The sequence below is a fragment of the Hyaena hyaena genome, unplaced genomic scaffold (genome assembly GCF_003009895.1).
Source record: "Hyaena hyaena isolate Hyena2069 unplaced genomic scaffold, ASM300989v1 scaffold_663, whole genome shotgun sequence".
Lineage (NCBI taxonomy): Eukaryota > Metazoa > Chordata > Mammalia > Carnivora > Hyaenidae > Hyaena > Hyaena hyaena.
The window spans coordinates 1,057,035-1,069,726 of record NW_024081296.1 but is presented as its reverse complement, the minus strand read 5'-3'; the positions used below and the strand labels follow the sequence as shown (position 1 = coordinate 1,069,726).

At 35.2% G+C, this 12,692-nt stretch overlaps 1 pseudogene; it reads right to left on the bottom strand.

Annotated features, from left to right (window-relative positions):
* Positions 1-2,799: 2,799 nt before the first annotated feature.
* LOC120220020 lies at positions 2,800-3,747 on the bottom strand (annotated as a pseudogene).
* Positions 3,748-12,692: the final 8,945 nt, after the last annotated feature.

Here is a 12,692-nt window from a genome sequence, read left to right as displayed (position 1 = left end):
ATTCGCTGTGGTCCGTGTGAGTGGATCTCTTGCTATTCCTTTGTCACGCAGGCCCATGGTCACCTCAAAGCCTATACAATGGATGTTGCATCTTTCTGTGATGTTCTTTCTCCAGACATTACCTAACTAGCTCCCTCATGTCACTGAGATCTCAGAATTTGGGCATACCTCAGGGGAAGCTTCCCTGATCATACTATCCCAGATAGCCACTACTCACTCACTGTCTAACACCTTAACTGGCATAATATTTTATGCTTAGATTTTGTTGTTGTTGTTCACACCACTCTTAAATTCTACTATTTCTTAACGTGCTATGTGTTTATTGTCTTACATCATCACCAAAGTGTAAGCTCCACTAAGTGAAGGATTTTATTTAATGCTGAATCTCTGGGACTTATGAAAGTGACTAGCACATATTTGGAATCCTAGAGATATGCATGAATTGAAACTTTCTTTACCTGAACCGTATTTATATCAATTTTCGGTAGGCTTGCACTATCCCAACATAATATTTGCCTCAAACTATTATAAGGGATCAAATGTTTTGGAAAGAACTATTCCTTTTCTCCTCAGCAAGCCAAAGATGCTAAAACATAGAAAAAGATGAGATTGACAAATCACAGTTTTAACAGATTTTATGTAAATATTTGATTCATAGTAAATATTTCATATATACTGATCTCAAAGGCCCTTCTAAGGGTTCAGTTAAGGAAATAGATTTCACTGTCACATATCCTACTCATGGGATAATTTTAAAGGAAATTTGTAATTCTTCCTGAAAATTTATCATTATATTTCTGAGTAAATCATGAGGATACACATGCAAAAATTACAAAGTAGTTAATAATATTTAGAAGCAAGGAAAACATACACCAAATTAGAATGTTAAGGTTACAGAGGTAAATAAAATGTCACCTTTATATTTTATTTCAATCCTATGTTTTAAAACATTATATAGACAAATTCAAGTTAAAGAATTACATAGATGGGTCTTCTCCAATTTACGTGTGTAAATCTTCAGTATGAATCAATTTGTTCATGAAAAAGTCTCCAACCAAATATGTGTTTAAAAAATAGATTTATAAAATAAGGACTGTATAAAATAATGTACACAAATAAACTGTTCAGTATATATTCAGTATATATATATATGTATATATACATATAAAGTAATGGAAAATACGTAAGAAGATGATAGATGATAGATAGATAGATAGATAGATAGATAGATAGATAGAACATGTATACCCATGCTTCAAAATGATTATAATCAATAAAGAACTTTCATACGCAAAATAAAAATACGAAAAATATTTTTGCAATTTGAATTTCTTCCAGATGGCTACTAATTGCTTGCCTGACACCACACTGCCACACACATATTAATGGTTCTAATGTTTTCTCAGGAAAACAGACCAATTTCATGCTTAAACTTCTCTTTGGTTCATATATTCCTGAGTGCAATGCCTTCCTCCTTTGATATGTTATCTCCTCATGTGATATCTCTAACACTTAATCTAGTCTTGTGAAATAACAATTGATTTACTCTAATGCTACAATGTGTCATGACCTAACAACAACTGAGTACCCTAATGCTCTAATGTATCATGATGTATATATACAGTTGACTCGGTCACATTTTGTTTTCTTAGTTGTTTTAAGGCACGTTAAGCCCTTAATGAAAAAAATTCCCAGGTATAAATAGTGCTTTATTAGAATGAAATTGGGACTTGAGACTTTTAAGAAGCTAACATACTATGTTTCAAATATTAATGGGTCTGAATTTGAATTCTTTGGCTACTTCGCAATAGCTCTTTGCCCTGTCAAGATTCTTAATTTTTTTGATCCCAGTATGTCTCTTATGAAAATTAAGTCTGTAATAAGATCTACCTGTTGGGTTGTTGCATGGGCATTTATTTAAACACAGTGACTTGATAAATCATTTTGGCTACTATTATCACTACTCTTTTGCTTTTACTATAGTATCCAGTAAGTATTTCTTGTTTAAATTCTAAGAAGTAAAAGCTAATTAATAAAAATTAATACAAGATTCAGCCAGTGATCGAAGAAGTCCAGAACCATGTCATCACATATTAATAATAAGGTAATCTTATTAATAGCCACGTTTAAAACAGCGACCCATATAAAGAATTTACACCATACATTCTTGGCAACTTGAAGTCTCCCCATTTTAATACATCATTTAAAAAGTTACTTAAAAAACATTACATGAGGATATTTGCATCACATTAGCTGCAGAATATAATCATTTGTGGTGAATATTTTCATTTATGCTTCATAACTTTACTATTCTGATCTGTGCCCCACAAGACTGGTCCGTATATACTGCATCGGCAGACACTCTTGCCCCCTATAGCAGATTTGGTTTAATGAAGAACAGGCACTAGCATATTTGAGAAAGTCAGAACAGAATAAGGCTGAGGTGGCTGCCTTCCTCTACTAAAGAACACCAGGCCTGCTGTGTGGCATTTACTTCCAGCTGTAGGATCATCCAGGTTCCAAGTAATACCCTTTCTCTTGTCCCCTTCAGGGAAAGATATGGAATTTCCATCAGATGAGCCCCCAATTTATAAATAGTACCTATTAAAGATTCTCAAATATTCCAATTTGAAAATACCATACCATCCGTGTCTTGCTGGGACTCAGACTGATACACTGAGATCCACCCATCACAGTAAGTGACACTGACAAAATCAGAGCAAATCTTATATTCCTTTTAAGTTTTTGTCTGTGGGCCCTGCTGCCCCTACTTTGTTTTAAGACTCTACACAGTAGAACTCAAAACACATCTAACTTCTGCAGGACTTTTTGAGTGATTGTCCTCTTGACGGCTCCCTTCACTTCATTGTTCCTTAGGCTGTAGATGATTGGGTTTAACATAGGAGTGATGACAGTGCAAGACAATGACACTATCTTCTTGCTCTCAGGGGACTGGTTGGAATTTGGCTGTAGGTAGGTCAAGCTGGAGTTATATACAGAAGGGATACCACAATGAGGTGTGATGAACAAGTGGAGAATGCCTTCTGACGACCAGTAGCAGAAGACATCCTCAGGATGATTGTGATAATGCAAGTGTAGGAGACCAAAGTGAGGGAAAAGGGAGACATAATAAAGAGCAGTGTGGAGGCAAGTGCTTGCATTTCATACATGGTAGTATCCTGAGTGACTAGTTTCAAACTGGAGGGCCGTCACAGAAAAAGTGGTCGATGGTATTTGGTCCACAGAAAGGATGGGCCATCAGCCAAACTGTTTGTAGCATGGAGACAGGAACACCAGACATCCAAGAGCCGACAGCCATCCACAAGCACAGGGACCTATTCATTATGATTGAATAACGGAGAGGGTTACAGATGGCCACAAAGCGATCATAAGCCATCATGGACAGAAGAAAACATTCAGAGCTGCCAAAGAAGAAGAAAAAGTACATTGCGCACCACAGCCTACAAAAGAGATGATCTTCCTCGAAGACACTAGATCTACCAGCATCTTCGGCACCATGACCAAAGTAAAACAGACTTCGAGAAGTGATAGGTTTCGGAGAAAAAAGTACATGGGTGTTTGAAGAGCAAGATCCACACTGGTGACTGTGACGATAAGGAAGTTGCCCAACAAAGTGACTGTATAGATGACCAGGAACAGAATAAAGAGAGAAGCTTGCATCTCAGGGTTATTTGTAAAACCAAGAAGAAGAAATTCAGTGACGTTGGTGTGATTTTCACAAATCATATCTTAAACTAGTTTCTCTGTAAGAATCAACTATGTGCATCAAAGGTTATTACTTAAATATAGGTATAATTTGAAAAATGTCACTAAAATCCATAAAAGTATCTCTGTGCTCAGGCATCTCACCATTTGATTTCACTGAAATGGAAAGAATGTTTAGAAGAAGATAAAATCAAGATCAAAGAAATATTTTGCACGAATCTTCCTAATTGCATATCACCGAGGTGCCATTTTTTTGCTTGTCAGTGGTCACAGCCTGCAGTTCATGTTCTTCATCAGAGGCATGCTGTTGTCAGGATAAAGTAGAAGTAGTTTACACAGATAATATTTAAAATAGAATCATCTACTATTTTTTTTCGAAAGTGAAATAAATCCAATGTAGAAAAAGAGAATTATGGGCTAGTTTTACTTTTCTAGTGTTTTAGTATTAAAACTACATGTTTCTATTGAATAGAGTGTATTCCATTCTGTCATCCACTCTGGACATACATATATATGTGTGCATAAACATATTCCTTTGCACACTCATATATGTAAACACAAAACACAGTAAATAATCATAGGTAAAAAATGAACACAACATATAATTTTGACTTTGCTGCTTTTCTATAATCTTCATGGGACTATTTATTTATGTGATTTTTGATATTGTCTCTTGAGCCATACTTTAACTTCCCTGGGCCTCTATTTCTTATTATGGTCATAGGTATAGTCATATCTTTTGGGTTGGGATTAAAATAAAACTTTGAATGAATATGATTATCAATAGAGAAATGCTCCTTCCAACGTTCATTTCAGTTCCTGTTCATCAAAACTGTTCTGCTTCCTACTGTGTTGTACTTTGCTAAATTATCATTAATTAAGTAACAAGGGGGTGTACCTTCGTGAGCCAGGGTTCAACTAAAGACCACGAGGGAAGCAAAATAGAGAAGTTTATTAATCACCGGTTCTGGAGAAGGAACAAGGCTCACTCAATGTGCCACATAATGAAGTCAAGGCAGTGTGTGAAAAGAGAGAGCTCTGGGCACATGGCTTGTATTAGAGCTTGAGTGTGAAGTACTTGGGGTCCTGGTCAGTTGGTCAATTCAAACCAAAAAGAACAAGATTTCAGTATCTTTCCTAGTGGTATTATCTAATGGTGCCTAAGAGGAAAGCCTTGGGAGACAGGGGAATCTATTATTTATCACAAGGGCAGTTGAGAGAATCATATCGGAAATTATTTTTACTGGTGACTCTATTGGCTATTAATAAGGAAATGCACTTGAGGGAGGGGTTACCACCAGTTCAAGGGCCCTGCAGGCAATTTTGCTATCACAAATGGATGCTGAGTTGGTAGCATGATGAAGTAGTTTAGCTAAACTCTCAATAGACTGTCAATGGTTTCTAAAACCGCATGCGTGGTCAGAATTGAGAGTTATTCACTGTTGTGTGTCCACTAAAAATCTAGTCCTGAAAGTACTGACTCAATTATTAAGAACTTGGTCACTCTATATTATTTAGAATAAAATATTTTGACCCAAAGTAGAATTATACACATATTTTCTGTACAAGTTTTACTCAGCAATAACATAGCAGATATTAGTAACCACAGAAATATGTCGGGAAAACAATTACTCAAAATGCTTCATTGAAGCTGAGATGAACAATGTTCCTTATTTTTTTTTATACATTGGGGTTAGGTGAATATTGGATCTGTTATTTTACAGTGCATTTTCAAATTTAATTCAGAAAAAGTAACTACTTTGTTTTAGAGAACAAATATATTTTAAACAGGTTTCCCCTCTGAAAGCAAGGCACTGAAAACTCACAGCCTCTAGATCCATTCTGAAACAAGTGGCTCATTTGAAAAATTCTGCTTTAATTCTACCCCAAACATGTACTTTTGGTACTATCTCACTTGTCTGTTTTGCTTCCTCTATGTTCTGAAGCCAATGTCATCATCATTATCATCACTGACATTATTATTAAGGAGATTACTTGTTATGGTGAGCAGTAGGTGTTGATTGTAAGTAAGAAATCTCTAAGTTCTACTCATGAAGCAAATATGCACTGTATGTTAAGTAACTAGAATATAAATAAAAATTTGAAGGGGGAAAAAAGGTTATTTTTTAATAGTTTATTGTCAAGTTGGTTTCCATATAACACCCAGTGCTCATCTCCACAAGTGCCCTCCTCCATGCCCATCATCCCCCTTCCCCTCTCCCTCACCCCCATCAGCCCTCAGTTTGTTCTCACCATTCAAGAGTCTCTCATGGTTTGCCTCCCTCCCTCTCCCCAACTATTTTTCCCCTTCTTCTCCCCCATGGTCCTCTATTAAGTTCCTCCTAATCCTCCTATACGTGCATACTTATGGTATCTGTCCTTCTCTGCCTGACTTATTTCACTCAGCATAACACCCTCAAGTTCCATCCATGTTGCTATATATGGCCAGATTTCATTCTTTCTCATTGCCTTGTAGTATTCCATCGTCTAGATAAACCACATCTTCTTGTTTTGCTGTTTTGTTTTGTTTGGGGTTTTTTTGTTTATTTTATCTTTTTTTTAATAGTTTATTGTCAAACTGAACCACATCTTCTCATTCCATTTGTCAGTTGATGGACACTTAGGTGCTTTCCAAGTTTTGGCTATTGAAAAAGTAAATACTTTATTTTAGAGAACAAATATATTTAACATATATCCTCTATGTTCAGAAGCCAATGTCCTCAGTAGCATAAGGAAAGGAACCCTGGCGATCTCACACTCTCCATTCCCCTAGAAAGGAATCTAGGTTCTGTCCCAGAATCACAGGGACTGATGTAACAGTGATTGTGCCCATTTCCCTCTCACCATTATTGCAAAACCTACTTCAATGCCAATCTCATCACCAATGTTAGAACAATATTTTTTCTGGGACATTTAGCAAAACCTATAGAAACCGATCATGGTCACCAGCATTTTGTAATAATTCTAAGTATGTTATGGTGCTAACAGTACTCCGTTATTTGTCTTGAGAAAAAACAATAGGAGAGTTGATGAAGGTATACATAATTATTGATATTTATTATATTTCACTTTTAGTGTATTCCTAAAATGCTTCTACCATCACTGACTCTCAGGACTCTGATATTGAGGTGGCAGAAAGCAATTCTAGGTTGAATGGCTGAACTTTGAGTGACCGAGGTCTACAGTGTACCATCCACGATCTCTAATGTAAAATATTAATAAGGCTATCCAAGAAAGTCTTCAGTTTTTTGATTCCTTGATAATTAAGGTTATGCATTTTCTACCATGAGCAGACACATTTAAAGTCAATAAAATTTTGGAAAAGTAGGGGTTTATAATGTCATAGAATGTGCTTGCAAATATTCCTCTCAGCCTTCCTATAATCCTAAAATTCCTACTGATTACACTGCCTATAATCTTTTAAAAAAGAAAAACAACAAAAAACATGATTTATCATCAGTGATTACAAAATACCACAAATTTATATTAATGTCTTATTAAAATTTGCACACTGTGACTGAGTTGCCATGATTACTACATAGCTCAACAGAATATACTATTTTTTATTAAAATTTTTTAATGTTCTTATTTATTTCTGAGAGAGAGAAAGAGAGAGTGTGTGTGAGCAGGGAAGGGCCAGAGACAGAGGGAAACACAGAATCTGATGCAGGCTCTAGGCTCTGAGCTAGCTGTCACCACAGAGCCTGAAGCAGGGCTTGAACCCACAAACCGTGAGATCATGACCTGAGACAAAGTCGGACGCTTAACTGACTGAGCCACCCAGGTGTCCCTTTAACATATTTTTAAATATTACTTTAAACATATATTTTCCTAATAATAACCTTTCAAATGATTAAACACATCAAATTAAGCTGATAATTGGGATGTATTTTATGCTGTCTTAAGCCCTAAATAATTTGGCTGTTGGTTTGTTTTAATACGAGAACACTGTAAACAGTACCATGATTCATATATTGTTACATGGAAGAAGTGTCTTATAATATTTTATCATACTATAATATTTTATAATATGGTTAATGCTATAAAATAGTAAGTAATTTTTCTTTATTAATACTTGGAATGTTTGGTAGCTAGAGACATCACATTCTTCTTTGACATTTGTAGTGAGCTAACAAAACTATGGAAATCACTCTATTTAATTATAATGTCTTTGCTTTAGAACCAACTCTTAAATAAATATAAAATTAAAGCACAAATTAACACAATTGGAATGATTCCCCAAAATTCTTTTTTTTTTAATATTTTTATATTTATTTCTAGGAGAGAGAGACAGCGTGAACAGGGGAGGGTCAGAGAGAGAGAGAGACACACAGACTGTGAAACAGGCTCCAGGCTCTGAGCTGGCAGTCAGCACAGAGCCCGACGCGGGGCTCGAACCCACGAACCACGAGATCATGACCCAAGCGAAAGTCGGACGCTTAACCGACTAAGCCACCCAGGCGCCCCTGATTCCCCAAAATTCTAATGAAATCTTTGGGGGGAAAAAGCCTTGAAAAGTCCCCAAGTGCTTAAGATTAATCTATGCAGGAGTAGGGGTATAACAAATAGGTAGAAAATTTCATCACTTCCTGGTTTTATTTTCTTCTGGGAAGAAAAATAGGAAAATTTCCTGTTACATTTGCAAAAATTAAAGGACTACTCCTTAACCCTTATTTTGCAAGTAAAAATGAAGTAATAATGGGATTATAGCTCAAAAGATTTTTTAATCTTCAACTGAATACATTTACCTTTAAAATACATAAAACAAATGTAACTATTTCAAAGGACAAGTTGTAACAAATGTACTTGACTATCTTAATTTGTACCTGAACCAAATAATAAACTATGGGTCATATTAAGGATTTAAAAAGTCAGTTGTTAATGGTGCATTGCTGAACTCATGTGTCAGGCCTTTGTTTTGTTTTCTGAAATTTTATTTTATTTTATTTTTAAATGTTTATTTATTTATTTTGGGAGAGAGAGCATGAGGAGGGGTAGAAAGAGAGAGAAAGACACACACGCGCGCACACACACACACACACACACACACAGAGTGAGAGTGAGAGAGAGACAGACAGAGACAGAGAATCCCAAGCAGGCTCTGCTCTGATAGCAGTGCGCTCCTGCTGGGATCCATCTCATGAATGACAAGATCATGCCCTGAGCAGAAATCGAGAGCCTGATGCTTAACTGATTGAGCCACCCAAGTACCTCTTGTTTCAAAACTTTTAAATGAAAGTTCTATAAGATCTCAACAAAAAGACTATGACAATTGCCTTATCCAAACATAAGGTGAATTTCAGTGGAGTTATTTCTAAATTATCTGCTCCTAAGTGAATGTCACTTCTCAACCCACACATACATACAAAATTCAGATCAAATACACTGTGTAAGCTCCCTGTGTAAGTGTCCAACTGTCACTCTGCAGTAGTCTAACTCCTTGCCAATTCCTAAAGTCACCTTGTACGACACATCCCCTAACTATATATGCTGTCATCTTGTGAGTAGTTCACCATAACTATTTGTGCTGAAAATTTCCACTTGTTGTATTTTTGGCTTTGCCTGAAAATACATCAATGATTTTTTCCTATAGATTTTTTTGGTTCATCTATGAAGTGGCAGGCATTGTGCTAAGTAGCAGGTTTGAAATGTCAACTCAACACAGATCCCGGTATCCAAAAGACTGCATTGTAATTCTCATTTAATGAAATACATTTTGAAAAAGTAAAGAATCAAGTCACATCAGCAAGAGAGGCTATCTATCTAGTGGCTCTTGAATAAAGATAAAATATGACCTTATGTTAGTCTAGGATTTGGTCCATAGATTTCAATTTCAGAATTTGAATGTGTGAGTTAATCCAGAAGATAGCAAGCTCTTAGAAGATAACATAAATTAAAGTCTTTCAAAGTTGGTGTGTAAATGTGAAAAGTGTGTAACCACTAAAGATGTATAATATATTATTTGCGTGTATTTAAGTGAGGCATGTATCTTTTTATTTTACTGTTTTTTTAAAATTTGAGCTTAGTTGACAGACATGCTTTATTGTTTTTAAGCAAACTCCTTCCAATTCCTGACCCTGAGAACAAGAATTTCATTTTAAGAGTCATTTCTAAGATTCATATGATTAGATTGAGTCAAATCAGATTTCTCAGAATAATCTCCCCATGTTAAATTCTCTAGCATTTTTACATCTACAAAATGCAGATTTTACATATAAGTTATCATGTTCACAGGTTTTGGGGATTAGGGTCTACACATCTTTGGGAAGCCATTATTCTACCCACCATATTGATTTGTCAAAAAAGTAATCTGGAATTCATAAAATTTCTAATTAAATTGCAATTCATGTGTTTATTTTTGATAATACCAAAAATAATTGCTTAACTACTCCTCCCTAGACTTTTAAAAACAACAGCAAATTAAACCCAATGAAAATGGGAAGAAATAACTTACAAAGAAAATGTCAGAGATTAATTAAACAAAATCTAACATATTAGTGGAGCCAGTAGTGATTCTTTGAAAAGAATTAAAATTTGACAATAGTCTGGAAAGATATACTCAGAAAATAAAGTGAATAACCAGAAAACTCTACCAATTTAAAACACACACACACACACACACACACACGTCCTTCACAAACTGCTTTTGTGCATAAATAATAGAAGACATGTTAGTATTCAAAATTATTCTATCAAGGTGAATCACTATTGAGACCTAAATCCAATAAATTCTGTACTAGGAAGGAATATTACAAATTTTATTCTTTATTCTTGAATATCAATGTAAAGTTCCAAAATTAGGTATTAGGAAAAATAATTCAGTAATGTATAAAAATGATCATGTTTAAGGATCAAATCTGACATTAAAACCAATATAATTTAACTTTTTCACCATATTAAACAAAGAAAATCACATTATCTTTTATTTGGTACACACAAAGGTTTTGATTATATTTCACAGTCATTCTTTATGAAAACTCTCAGCAAACAATCTATTGATTATAATTATTATTGCTATGTCACAATTTACCTCAATACATAAAGTATTAATAAACATTGATTACGTCACAATTTCTGTGGTTTTGGAATTCATTATCTGGGAGGTTTTGGCTCAGAGCTGTTAATAAGATTGCTGTCAAGATATGATCTTACTTACATGTGGAATCTGAAAAAACTGAACTCATGGAAACAGATTAGCATATGGTTGCCAGGGGCAAGGCAGGGTGGGATGGGAGGGGAGGTGTTATTCAAAGGGTATAAACCCCCACTTATAAGGCGAATAAGTTCCAGAGATATAATGGTGGCTATAGTTGACAATATTGTATTACATACTTGAAAGTTGCTAAGACAGTGAATTAAATGTTCCCATCACATGCACACACAAACGGTAATTATGTGAACTGTTAGAGGTATTAACTAACTCTATTGTGGTAATCATTTCACAATCTATACATGTATCACATCATCACAACGTACACCTTAAATGTGCACAATGTGGTATGTCAATTATATCACAGTAAAGCTGGAAAAAAAAAAACCAACTAAATATTGTTAAGACTGTAGCCATCTGACAACTGGGCTGGGTCTGGCTGATCTGCTTCCAGATGGTTCATGCACATTGCTGTTGAGTTTGTTCTGACTACTGGCAACTTGCCATGTAGATCTTTCTATATGCTGCTTTGATTTCTCTTGACATGTCAGCTGGCCTCTCCAAGAGCAGTGATTTTAAAGAGCAAGATGCAAGATCCAATATCATCTTTTAAAGTTAATTTTTGTTTTTTTAACAAGATATATGTGACAATGAAGAATTGTATATTTTTAAGGTGTACAATTTGCTGATTTGATATACATATACATTGTGAAATAAATCACCACATTCAAACTAGTTAACACACCCATCCCTATTTTATTACACAACTTGAAGATCACACATTGCTATTCTGCAGTGTCAGAAGGAACTACCCAGGACCTGAATAGCAGAAGATGAGGATTGTAGGGGGCTATTTCCTAGGCTGGTTATTACAAAATGCAACTTTCTTAATCTAATAAAGTGTATCTGCATAAAACAAGCAAACAAAAAAACCTAAAGCAATCCTAAGATGACGTGAGATCTTGAAATATTTTTCTGTGTAATGCAGTGAGTTAAGAAACACAGTAGAAGATGGGGCTCCAGGGTGGCTCAGTCGGTTAAGTGGCCGACTTCGGGTCAGGTCATGATCTCACAGTTCATGAGTTTGAGCCCTATATCGGGCTCTGTGCTGAGCTCAGAGCTTGGAGCCTAGTTCTGATTCTGTCTCCCTCTCTCTCTGCCTCTCGCCCACTCGCTCTCTCTCTGTCTCTCAAGATAAAATAAAGACATAAAAAAACAAAACAAAAAAAAGAAACACTAAAAGATAAAAAATGTTAGAATGAAGGAAAAATGGATGCTATTTGCAGATAATAGTATATGCATAATTCCAGATACTTTGTTTTTCATTATGTATCTCTCCATGGATATATGGATATACAGGTATACCTTACTTTATTGCACTTTACAGATACAGCATATTTATTTATTTACTTATTTATTTTTAAGAATTAAGGGTTTGTGGCAGCTCTACATTTGGTGAGTTGTCAGTGTCATTTTTCCAATGACATTTGCTCCTTCATGTCTCTGTGTCACATGTTGGTAATTTTCAAAATATTTCAAACTTTTTTCACCATTATTAATATTATATTATGGTAATCTGTAAACAGTGATTGTTACTTACTGAAAGCTCAGATCCATCATGGTTAGCATATGTCAGCAATAGTGTATATTTTTAATTTGAAAGAGAGAGAGCGTGTGAGTGTGGGCAAACCATCCCATGACTCAGCAATTGTACACTTAAATACTTACCGAAAAGATACAAAAATACAGATTCAAAAGGGTACATGCCTCCTGCTGTGTATAGCAGCATTATCACCAATCACCAAATTATGGAAAT